This window comes from Hyla sarda, chromosome 4, assembly GCF_029499605.1.
Source record: "Hyla sarda isolate aHylSar1 chromosome 4, aHylSar1.hap1, whole genome shotgun sequence".
NCBI classification, from domain to species: Eukaryota; Metazoa; Chordata; class Amphibia; order Anura; family Hylidae; genus Hyla; species Hyla sarda.
In genome coordinates this window covers 32,203,461-32,216,503 of record NC_079192.1, presented here as the reverse complement: position 1 = coordinate 32,216,503, position 13,043 = coordinate 32,203,461, and positions in this window count along the sequence as shown.

Sequence of the window (13,043 nt, the reverse complement as noted above, 5' to 3'; positions counted from 1 at the left end):
GATGGCCTTGCAGCGGCGGTAGCAACCAGGTCGTATCCACCGGCAACGGCTCAACCTCTCTGACTGCTGAGATAAGCGAGGTACAAGGGAGTAGACAAGAGCAAGGCTGGACGTAGCAGAAGGTCAGGGCAGGCAGCAAGGATCGTAGTCAGGGGCAACGGCAGGAGGTCTGGAACACAGGCTAGGAACACACAAGGAAACGCTTCACTGGCACAATGGCAACAAGATCCGGCAAGGAAGTGCAGGGGAAGTGAGGTATAAATAGGGAAGTGCACAGGTGAAGATACTGATTAAAACCCATGCGCCAATCAGTGGCGCACCGGCCCTTTAAATCGCAAAGACCCGGCACGCGCGCGCCCTAGGGAGCGGGGCCGCGCGCGCCGGGACAGCACAGATGGGGAACGAGTCTGGTAAGCGGGTCGGGATGCGCATCGCCAGCGGGCACGTCCCGCATCGCGAATCGCATCCCGGCTGGGGACATTATCGCAGCGCATCCGGTCAGCAGGTCTGACCGGGGCGCTGCGAACAGGAGAACGCTGCAAGCGCTCCGGGGAGGAGCGGGGACCCGGAGCGCTCGGCGTAACAATGTGAGAATAGATAAAAATGTCTGCTTTATTTTTTTTATTTTCCAAGAACAGTACCAAAGTATCTGTAGCCTATGCCTGGTACTGCAGATGAGGATTATCTGAACCTACTTGTGTTACTGCCCTCTATGTACACAAATATAACTACTATAGTACTGCTTCCTATGTACATGTATAAAACAACTATAATACTGTTCCTATTTATAATATATACCTACTAATATACTGCCTCCTATGTACAATATAACTGCTAACACTGCCCCTATATACAAGAATAACTACTACAATACTGCCCCCTATGTACAAGACTATAACTACTATAATACTGTTCTCTATGTACAAGAATATAACTTCTATAATACTGCTTCTATATACAAGAATATAACTACTATAATACTGCTTCTATATACAAGAATATAACTTCTATAATACTGCTTCTATATACAAGAATATAACTACTATAATACTGCACCTATATACAAGAATATTACTACTATAATACTGCTCCTATATACAAGAATATAACTACTATAATACTGCTCCTATATACAACAATATAACTACTATAATACTGCTCCTATATACAACAATATAACTACTATAATGCTGCCTCCTATGTACAAGTATATAACTACTATAATACTGCCCCTATATACAAGAATATAACTACTATAATTCTGCTCCTATATACAAGAATATAACTACTATAATACTGCCCCCTATATACAAGAATATAACCACTATAATACTGCCCCCCTATATACAAGAATATAACTACTATAATACTGCTCCTATGTACAAGAATATAACTACTATAATACTGCTCCTATGTACAAGAATGTAACTACTATAATACTGCCCCTATATACAAGAATATAACTACTATAATTCTGCTCCTATATACAAGAATATAACTACTATAATACTGCCCCCTATATACAAGAATATAACCACTATAATACTGCCCCCCTATATACAAGAATATAACTACTATAATACTGCTCCTATGTACAAGAATATAACTACTATAATACTGCTCCTATGTACAAGAATGTAACTACTATAATACTGCTCCTATATACAAGAATATAACTACTATAATACTGCTCCTATATACAAGAATATAACCACTATAATACTGCTCCTATATACAAGAATATAACTACTATAATACTGCTCCTATATACAAGAATATAACTACTATAACAAAGTCCAAAGAAAAAAGGAAAAAGTGGCACCAAAGAGCAAATATCCCTGTTCAATAATGAAATCCTGAGGCAATACAATCAAGGCTATCCAGAAGATTTGAAGTACTGCCGTACCTGGGGGTGCAGGTGTAATATCAGATAACATCAAACATCGAGGAGAAGAAGGTAAAAAGACCGCACTCACCCACTGTACTCGCTGGTGGATTGCAGATTTATTCAGAATGCAAAAAACAATTCCATATGGTGGAGGACGTGGAGGGGATAAAAAGCCAAACGGACTAGTTTCGCAAAACTATTCCGTTTGGCTTTTTATCCCCTCCACGTCCTCCACCATATGGAATTGTTTTTTGCATTCTGAATAAATCTGCAATCCACCAGCGAGTACAGTGGGTGAGTGCGGTCTTTTTACCTTCTTCTCCTCGATGTTTGATATAACTACTATAATACTGCCTCCTATATACAAGAATATAACTTCTATAATACTGCCCCCTATATACAAGAATATAACTACTATAATACTGCTCCTATGTACAAAAATATAACTACTATAATACTGCCCCCTATGTACAAGAATATAACTACTATAATACTGCTCCTATGTACAAGAATATAACTACTATAATACTGCTCCTATGTACAAGAATATAACTACTATAATACTGCCCCCTGTATACAAGAATATAACTACTATAATACTGCACCTATGTACAAGAATATAACTACTATGTAGCATTGATCCCTCCACCCATTGAAGCAGACAGGCTCCCTGTCATCAGCTGACTAGTGAGCCAGGTCTCTGCCACATTGCAAGCTGGGAAAAATCTGAGACAACAGTCATTTTGTATGCTGGTAAAAATAAATATTGGAGTGAAAATCACATAATTATTGTGAGAAAATCGTCACACACAGGTACAGACACTATATTATGTACTACTAACTTTACAGCCCCTGTAGCATAGTCAAATAAAAAAAATTCCTGGAATACCCCTTTAAGAGAGAGTGAAGGTATATTCAACAGATGGCCGGGCATATGAAAGCATGGAGGCGGGAAAGATCCCACCTCCATTGCACAAAGGACCAGATTAGCTTACTAGCAACAGTGGCTATAACTCTGCAGCCTAACCACCAGTTTATACAAATCATACATCATTTTACTCAGGTTCACCGCCACTAAAAGCCTGTGTATTGGGTTTAGGATCGGTGAACCCGATGTTAGTTTCCCTTTAACCTGTTGGGAACGTAGGGCGTGGTATGTACTTAATGACGGAGGGCGTACCTGTACGGCCTCCGCATTTCTGATCACCACCGCTGCTCGCCGGGCGGTTATCGGAACGGGATGCTTACTGAAATCATTCTGCAGGCATCCCATAACATCGCCCTTGTCGGCGATCGCTGTGATTGGCTGGTCAATTATGACCGGCGAATCATGTTTTTTCCAGACTGATCGGGTCTCTGGTGTCAGAGACAGACCCGATCACTCTGAAGGATAGGAGTGAGGTGGCAGGGGTGCCACCTCCTCCTATCCCCTGCCATTGGTTGGTCAGGACTGACTGACCAATGGCAGTTGGGAGTGAGAGTTCATTTCCCCCGCTCTACCCACCGATCGAAGTCCGGGCAGAGCGGGGGGAAGAAGTGGGACGAGGAGGGAACAATCCGATTACTGTGCAGCATGGATGAATGGCGGGCAGTGGCACAGACAGCAGGCGGCGGTGACACAGACAGCAGACGGCGGCATTGATGTCGGAGGAGGCTGCAGTGAAGATCTATGGTAAGTGATCTTTACTGTGGGATTCTTGAAGTTGCAAAACTACAACTCCAAGCATGGCCAGACAGCCAAAGGTTTTGCAACATCTGGAGGGCCACAGTTTGAAGACCACTGTTTAGTGGTCTCCAAACTGTGGACCTCCAGATGTTGCAAAACTACAACTTCAAGCATGCTCAGACAGTCCAGACATGCTGGGAGTTGTAGTTTTGTAACATCTGGCCCTTTAGATGTTGCAGAACTACAACTACCAGCATGCCTGGACAGTCTGGGCATGCTGGGAGTTGTAGTTTTTCAACATCTGGAGGGCCACAGTTTGGAGACCACAACACAGTGGTCTCCAAACTGTTCCTCTCCAGTTGTTACATAACTACAACTCCCAGCATGCCTTTCGGCTGTCAGTGCATGCTGGGAGTTGTAGTTTTGCAACAGCTAGAGGCACCCTTGTGGGGAAACACAAGTTTGTCTGTTACCTAACTCTGTGTTTCCTCACCAGTGTGCCTACAGCTGTGGCAAAACTACAACTCCCGGTATGCACGGTCTGTCTGTGCATACTGGGATGTGTAGTTTTGCAACAGCTGGAGGCACCCCACACCCACCCCATGTTAATGTACAGGGTACAGTCACACGGGCGGGGGTTTATAGTGGGTTTTCTTCTGCAAGTTTGAGCTGCAGCAAATTTTCCGCCACAGCTCAACCCCTGGCGGGAAATTAGTTAGCTGTGAACCCCCACCTGTGTGAATGTACCCTAAAACACTACACTAACACAAAGTAAAGAGCAAAACACTACATATACACCCTTACACTGCCTGCCCCTCCCTCTCCCAATAAATAACGTATCATATGGCACTGTTTCCTTAATGGAGCCTCCAGCTGTTGCAAAACAACTCCCAGTATTACCGGACAGCCATTGACTGTCCTGGGATGCTGGGAGTTTTGCAACAGCTGAAGACATCCTGTTTGGGAAACACTGCTGTAGGGTATTTTTGGTGGAGGGGGCAAATGTAATTCTTGTATCCGGGTCCGCCCCTATGCAAATCCCTAATTTAGGCCTCAAATGCGCATGGCGCTCTCTCACTTCAGAGCCCTGTCGTGTTTCAAGGCAACAGTTTAGGGCCACATATGGGGTATTTCCATACTCGGGAGAAATTGCGTTACATATTTTGGGGGGCTATTTCTACTTTTACCCCTTATGAAAAGGAAAAGGTAGGGGCTACACCAGCATGTTAGTGTAAAAAAAAAAAGTTTTTTTTTTTTTTTTTTTTTTTACACGAACATGCTGGTCTTGCCCCATACTTTTCATTTTCACAAGAGGTAAAAGAAGAAAAAGACCCACAAAATTTGTAATGCAATTTCCGTTTTGGAAACTACACCCCTCAAGGAATGTAACAAGGGGTATAGTGAGCCTTAACATCCCACAGTTAAAGTTGGACGTGAGAATGAAAAATTAGTTTTTTTTTCACTTCTACAAGGGGTAATAGAGGAAAAAGCCACCAAAATTAGTAAGGAAATACCCCATATGTGGATGTAAAGTGCTCTGCGGGTGAACTACAATGCTCAGAAGAGAAGAAGCAAAACATTTTTCTTTGTAGAGAGAATTTGGCTGGAATTGAAGGCCATGTGCACATACAAAGCCCTCATGCTGCCAGAACAGTGCCCCCCCCCCCCCGACATGTGACCCCACTTCGGAAACTACACCCCTCATGGAATGTAATAATGGGGAACAGTGAGCATTTACGCCCCACAGGTGTCTGGAGGATTTTTTGAACAGTCGTCCGTAAAAATGAAAAATAAAATTTTCCATTTGCACAGCCCATTGTTCCAAAGGTCTGTCAAACGCCAGTGGGGTGTAAATGCTCACTGCCCCCCTTATTACATTCCGTGAGGGGTGTAGTTTCCAAAATGGGGTCACATCGGGGGGGCAACTGTTCTGGCAGCATAGGGGCTTTGTAAATGCACATGGCCCCGACGTCCATTCCAACCAAATTCTCTTTCCAAAAGCTCAATGGCTTCTCTCTCCAAAAGCTCATTGTAGTTTGCCCGCAGAGCACTTTACATCTACGTATGAGGTGTTTTCTTACTTGAGAGAAATTGAATGAGAAATTTTGGGGGGCTTTTTCACCTTTTTCCCCGTGTAAAAATGAAAAAAATGGGGTCACAACAACATGTTAGTGTAAAAAATTGAGATTTTGAATTTTCTCCCTTACTTTGCTTCTATTCCTGTGAAACACCTAAAGGGTTAACAAACTTTCTGTATGTAATTTTGAATACTTTTGAGGGGTGCAGTTTTCATAATGGGGTCCATTGTAGGAGATTTCTAACATAAAGACCCTCAAATTCACTTCAAAACAGAACTGGTCCCTGAAAAATTCAGATTTTGAAATTTTTGAGAAAAATTGCTTCTATACTTTGAAGTCCTCTGATGTCTTCCAAAAGTAAAAACATGTCAACTTTATGATGCCAACATACAGTAGACATATTGTATATGTGAATCAATATATAATTTACTACCTGAGTACCCAGCGTTGCCCAGTTTTTCCTTCCTAATCCTTTTTGGGGAGGAAAATAACAAAGGAGGAAGCTTTGACTTCCTATCCTGTCCTCATATATTGTTGTCATATCCCAACCCCATATCCCGTCCTCATATATTGTTGTCATATCCCAACCCCATATCCCGTCCTCATATATTGTTGTCATATCCCAACCCCATATCCCATCCTCATATATTGTTGTCATATCCCAACCCCATATCCCATCCTCATATATTGTTGTCATATCCCAACCCCATATCCCGTCCTCATATATTGTTGTCATATCCCAACCCCATATCCCGTCCTCATATCTCAACTTCAAATCCCCACCTCCTATCCCGTGCTCATATCCCGACCTCCTGTCTCAACCTCATATCCTGTCCTCATATCCCGACCTTCTATCCTGTTCTCCTATCTTGACCTCATATCCCGTCCTCATAACCCAATCCCGTCCTCCTATCTCAACCTCATATTCAGTCTTCCTATCCGGACCTCATATCCCGTCCTCATATCCCATGCTCATATCTCGACCTCATATCCCGTCCTCCTATCTCGACCTCTTATCCCGTCCTGCTATCCTGTCCTCATTGCCCAAACCCATATCCCATACTCCTATCCCGTCCTCCTATCCCGTCCTCCTATCTCGACCTCATATCTTGACCTCATAACCCGACCCCATATGCTGTCCTCATATCACGTCCTTATGTTCCGTCCTCATGTCCTGTCCTCAGGTGGGACTGATTTGTGATGAAGATATTGTAAGCTGAAAATAGAAGGGGACGTGGCTTTGTGGGACTGGGCGTGATTTGCAAGCCAGACCGATGCACAAAAAGGGTAGAGAATAAAAGGGGTTGGGCTTAAACAGTGGGCATGTCTTTGTGAGATGGGGTGTGGCTTGCAAGCCGGACTGACACATTCACCAGGAGATGCAGAGCGGAGCTTGTGGAATAAGGTACTGGAAGTCCCATATACTTGCATGGGACTTGAAACAAAAACCCATCTTTTATGTAAGGGTGTAGGTAAGGGTTAATTTAGCTATCATATATTTTTATTTGACATATAAGTAATATGTGTACCAAGTATTATCGAAATATCTCCATTGCTGGAGATTCCATCCATTGAGCTGAGAGCACTGAATAATAAAACATATAAAAAAAGGAAATAAAAAGATTATTAATAAAAAAAATGTGTCCTTTTTATTTGGTAAGAATGGAGAAGGAGAAAAAGCCCCCAAAAATTTGTAACACAATTTCTCCAGAGTACGGAAATACCCCATGTGTGGCCCTAAACTGTTGCCTTGAAATACGACAGGGCTCTGAAGTGAGAGAGCGCCATACACATTTGAGGACTAAATTAGGGATTTTTTGCCTCCTCCACCAAAAATACTGTACATCAGTTTTCCCCAAATAGGGTGCCTCCAGCTGTTGCAAAACTCCCAATATGCCTGGACTGTCTGTGCATGCTGGGAGTTGTAGCTTTGAAACTCCTAGAATCAGCAGTGAAGATCACTTTACGGCGACCTTTACTGCTGCATCTGACACCGCCGCCGCTGCACCACTTGCCTGCCACCGGTCCCTGATCCCTGGCCCCCGCATGATCCCAGGTAACTGCCACCGGTCCCCGCCGTATCCACAGCCCCCGCACCTCGTCGCCATCTTCCCCCGCTCTGTCCTGACATCCAGGGGCGGGCAGAGTGGGTGGAAATGAGCTTTCACCACCCCACCCCTGCGATTCGCCAGTCAGTCCTGACCGGCCAATCGCAGGGGATAGGAGGAGGTGGCACCCCTGCCACCTCGCTTCTATCCTTCAGGATGGTCGGAGCTGTCTCTCACAGCTCCGATCATCCCTATTATCGGGTCATCAGAGACCCGATCAGCCTGGAATCGCCGATCTGAACTGATCGGCGATTTGCGGAGCTCGCCGACATTGGGGTTTCCTCAAGACCCCCCCAGGCATTTGCAATAAATGCCTGCTGGATGATTTCACCAGGCAGCCCAGTCCGGTCCCCGCCCGCCACGCTGGGGACTGAAATTCCCATGGGCATCCAGGTAAGCCCTTGGTCCTTAAGTACCAGGAACAAGGGCGTACATGTACACCCTTCATCCCCAATAGGTTAAACAAAAACCCTGAACCTCACAAATGGTGGTAGTAAAGGGTTAAATTAACTATCCTATATTTTAAATGGACATCTAAGTAACATGTGACCAAGTATTAACGAAATCTCTGCAGCTGTTTGGCAGTTATGCAGTAATATACAGTCATGGCCGTAAATGTTGGCACCCCTGAAAGTTTTCAAGAAAATTTAGTATTTCTCACAGAAAAGGATTGCAGTAACACATGTTTTGCTATACACATGTTTATTGATGGTTATAGGAAGCCACTGATTTCAGTTATTTTTTCCAAAGTGTGTGCTACCAAATATTAAGATAAGGGTGCCAATAATTTTGTCCAGACCATTTTTGGAGTTTGGTGACATTATGTCCAGTTTGCTTTTTTTCCTCCCTTTTTTGGTTTAGTTCCAATACACACAAAGGGAATAAACATGTGTATAGCAAAACCTGTGTTACTGCAATATATATATATACAGAGGAGAGGAGATCTATATATATATATATACACAAAGGGAATAAACATGTGTATAGCAAAACATGTGTTACTGCAATATATATATATATACAGAGGAGAGGAGATCTATATATATATATATATATACACAAAGGGAATAAACATGTGTATAGCAAAACATGTGTTACTGCAATATATATATATACAGAGGAGAGGAGATCTATATATATATATATATATATATATATATATACACAAAGGGAATAAACATGTGTATAGCAAAACATGTGTTACTTCATTTTCTTAGAAACATTTCAGGGGTGCCAACATTTCTGGCCATGACTGTGTATTTCCCATAGACTTGTATGGGATAATACAGGAATATGGGTGCACTACTGTGGTAGATGTAACAGTGACATTGGATAACCCTCAACACTGATGTTAAAATTGAGACATTCGCCAGTGTATCCTTATATGAAGGACATACCAGAGCCCGCACACCAACGCCAAGGTTTCTCAAATGGCGCGGGACCTACGCTAATCCTACCTGTGCGTGATAAGCAAAACCAGGGGACAGTGGGCAATTACGGCACAGGTAGGTTTAGTGTTAGGTCCCGTGCCACTTGAGAAACCTTGGCGTTGGTGTGCGGGCTCAGGTAGGTCCTTCATATAAGGATATACTGGCTAATGTCTCAATTTTAACATCAGTGTTGAGGGATTAGCCAATGTCACTGTATACATCTACCATAGTAGTGCACCTAAATTCCTGTATTCTAATTGTTACACATCGGCTATCTGGTGTAGGATTCTATTGTGGCACTTGTAGTCCGCTGCAGGCATCCTCCATTGTATGCATTTTTATGCTGGGGATCGCCCCTAGCAACGGACTACAAGGGCAGGATCTGCTCCCCCAGTATAAATGCACAACTGCATTTGGGGTTGAGCCCCTCCAGCCATTTGAGACCACGTCTTTGTTGTTGTTTAGGCTTGTATGGGACTTTAAACAAAAACCCCGTCCCTGGCAAATGGGGGTGAGTAAGGGTTAAATTACCTCATGTTTTGTTGTTGACATATAAGTAACATGTGGCCAAGTTTCATGTTAATATGTTTAGCCGTTTGGACGTGATGCTGGAACAGATATTTATACACGCACATTGAGTGATTAGATAGATAGATAAAATGTCCATTTTCCTTAAAAGCATAGAGTGTCAAAGTAAAAAATAAAAATGCTAAATATTAAAATTTTTCCTGAAATTTTGGAATTTTTCACCAAGAAATGATGCAAGTATCGACGAAAATTTACCACTAACATAAAGTAGAATATGTCACGGAAAAAAAAAATAATCTCGGAATCAAATTTATAAGTAAAAGCATCACAGAGTTATTAATGCGTAAAGTGACAGTGGTCAGATTTGCAAAAAATCCTCCCGCCCTTAGGGTCAAAATGGGCTCCGTCCCATTTTTCAAGTCAACTGGTGCCAAAAAGTTAAACAGATTTGTAAATTACTACTAAGAAACCTTAACCCTTCCAGTACTTATCAGCTGCTGTATGCTCCAGAGGAAGTTTTTTTTCTGTCTGTCCACAGTGCTCTCTACTGACACTTCTGTCCGTGTCAGGAACTGTCCAGAGCAGCAGAGGTTTGCTATGTGGATTTATTCCTACTCTGGACAGTTCCTGATATGGACAGAGGTGTCAGCAGAGAGCACTGTGGTCAGACTGGAAAGAACTACACAACTTCCTCTTTAGTATACAGCAGCTGATAAGTATTGGAACGATTAAGATCTGACACATTACCCCAATAGTCAGAGGGACAACAAAGCCTTATAACCAAGGAGAGGTGGGTTTTGCGATCAGCCCATTATCTCCTTTTAGATTGCCACATGTCCCTCTTTAAGAGTTGGACACCACGTGAGGACATATAATTGGCGATTCCAGACTACGCAAGGTCTCCTGCACCTGACAAAACTGAGAAGAGGAAGTGATGTCATCAGAATCATCAGTAGTGCAGCCTTAGACGTTGTAGTGCAGCTAATAGTTGTAGTTTAGCAATAGCGGGAGGGGAACACAAGTAATGAAACACTAATCTACATTGCTTTAAAAAAAAAAAAATTATATTGAAAACTTTTTATTTTATTTTTTTATTTTTTTTTAAATAAAAATGATCACACTGATGTATAATGTGCGATTTGTAATGATTCAGGCATTCTGGGGGAAAGAACAGCGCCGCAAGGTAAGCCAGGAACAACACCGTACTAGTATATGTCATCTTTATTAAATATATGTTTTAATTACTTTTGGAATAGTAAGCAGATTACACATTCACTCCATTATAGATCCTCTTAAAGGGGTACTCCCGTGCCCAGCATTCTGAACATTCTTTTTCAGAACAGTTGGGAGGGGGTTGTGTCAGCTGTCACGCCCCCTCCCATAGACCTGAATGGAGGGGATGTGGTGTGACATCATCACGAGGGGAGTGGCCGTGACATCACAACCACTGCTGCAAGAACCCGGCATTTGTTTAGAACGCCTGGAGCTGCGGGAGATCGCGGGGGCCCCAGAGGCGGAACCCTTACAATCAGACATCTAATATCCTATCCTTTGGATAGGGGATGTCTAGCAGCGGGGTATCCCCTTTAAGGCCACTCCATGGAATCTGCTGCCTGAGGCAAAATAGTCATCTCACCTCATTATAGGTAGAGCCTGAGTCCAGGTCACCTGTGAGGTCATCAGATACAGATCTGCTAACGCCAATTGATTACAGAGGCGCCTGCTGCGCACAGGATGTCCGTCCGGAATGTCTCAGGGTGGATCTTCCGTAGTATGCATGAGACCCTCCAAAACATACACGGGTTCATTCTTCCACATACCATCCCCACCATGGTCCACAGGAGTTGCAGATTAGTCTCAGTCACTATAATGGAGGTTAACCTGCAATATCGGACACAACATTTGGATAGGTGGGGCACCGTTTCTGGAAGATATCAGCCATGTTTTATTTTTTTTTTTTTATTAGGTACAACCCTTTTTTTATGGTGGCCACAAAGAAAGGAATAGGGTATTACTGCCAAATGTAGCCATGGGTACAAAAAATATAAAAAGATTCAGAAAAATCCACAGGGCTCAGATGGGGAGCTGCGATTTTTTCACTCCTTGTTTTCTTTTCTAGTCAGTTCCAAAGGAATAAAGTGAAAGGAATAAAGTTTTTTTTTTTTGGTGGGGGACAACAAAAAAAACCAAAAAAAATAAAAAAAAAACTGAAGTTCTGGCAGTTTTCCTTTTTTTCCCCCCCTACGCTCACTGTGCAGAATAAATGATGTAATAACCTGAGTTGCTTCATTAGGTCCCCAAATGTTATGAAAACCCATGAGCACCCAGCGAGGGTGTGACAAGGGTGACAGAACTAAACCTTGTTCCTGATATACAATGTGGGAGGTTTATAAAGCTTCTTTTCTCCACTTTACTATGTTTTAGCTCTATACTTGTAAAGAACAGCATTTTCGAGTGTATAACGGGATGGTCGTGATGACAGGCTAAAAACTCATGAAAGGTTCCATTAACAAACCTAGTGGCACCTTTAGCAAACCACACGAGTGACATCCCCGATAAGTAAAAAAAAAGACAGACCAATAACTAGAGATGAGCGAACTTACAGTAAATTCGATACGTCACGAACTTCTCGGCTCGGCAGTTGATGCCTTTTCCTGTATAAATTAGTTCAGCTTTCAGGTGCTCCCGTGGGCTGGAAAAGGTGGATACAGTCCTAGGAGACTCTTTCCTAGGACTGTATCCACCTTTTCCAGCCCACCGGAGCACCGGAAAGCTGAACTAATTTACGCAGGAAAAGTCATCAACTTCCGAGCCGAGAAGTTTGTGATGAATCGAATTTACTGTAAGTTCGCTCATCTCTACCAATAACATCACCGACCAATAAGACAGACCAGTGACCTCACCGACCAATAAGACAGACCAGTGACCTCACCGACCAATAAGACAGACCAGTGACCTCACCGACCAATAAGACAGACCAGTGACCTCACCCACCAATAAGACAGACCAGTGACCTCACCCACCAATAAGACAGACCAGTGACCTCACCCACCAATAAGACAGACCAGTGACCTCACCCACCAATAAGACAGACCAGTGACCTCACCGACCAATAAGACAGACCAGTGACCTCACCGACCAATAAGACAGACCAGTGACCTCACCGACCAATTAGACAGACCAGTGACCTCACCCACCAATAAGACAGACCAGTCACATCACCCACCAATAAGACAGACCAGTGACCTCACCGACCAATAATACAGACCAGTGACCTCACCCACCAATAAGACGGACCAGTGACCTCACCCACCAATAAGACAGACCAGTGACCTCACCGACCAA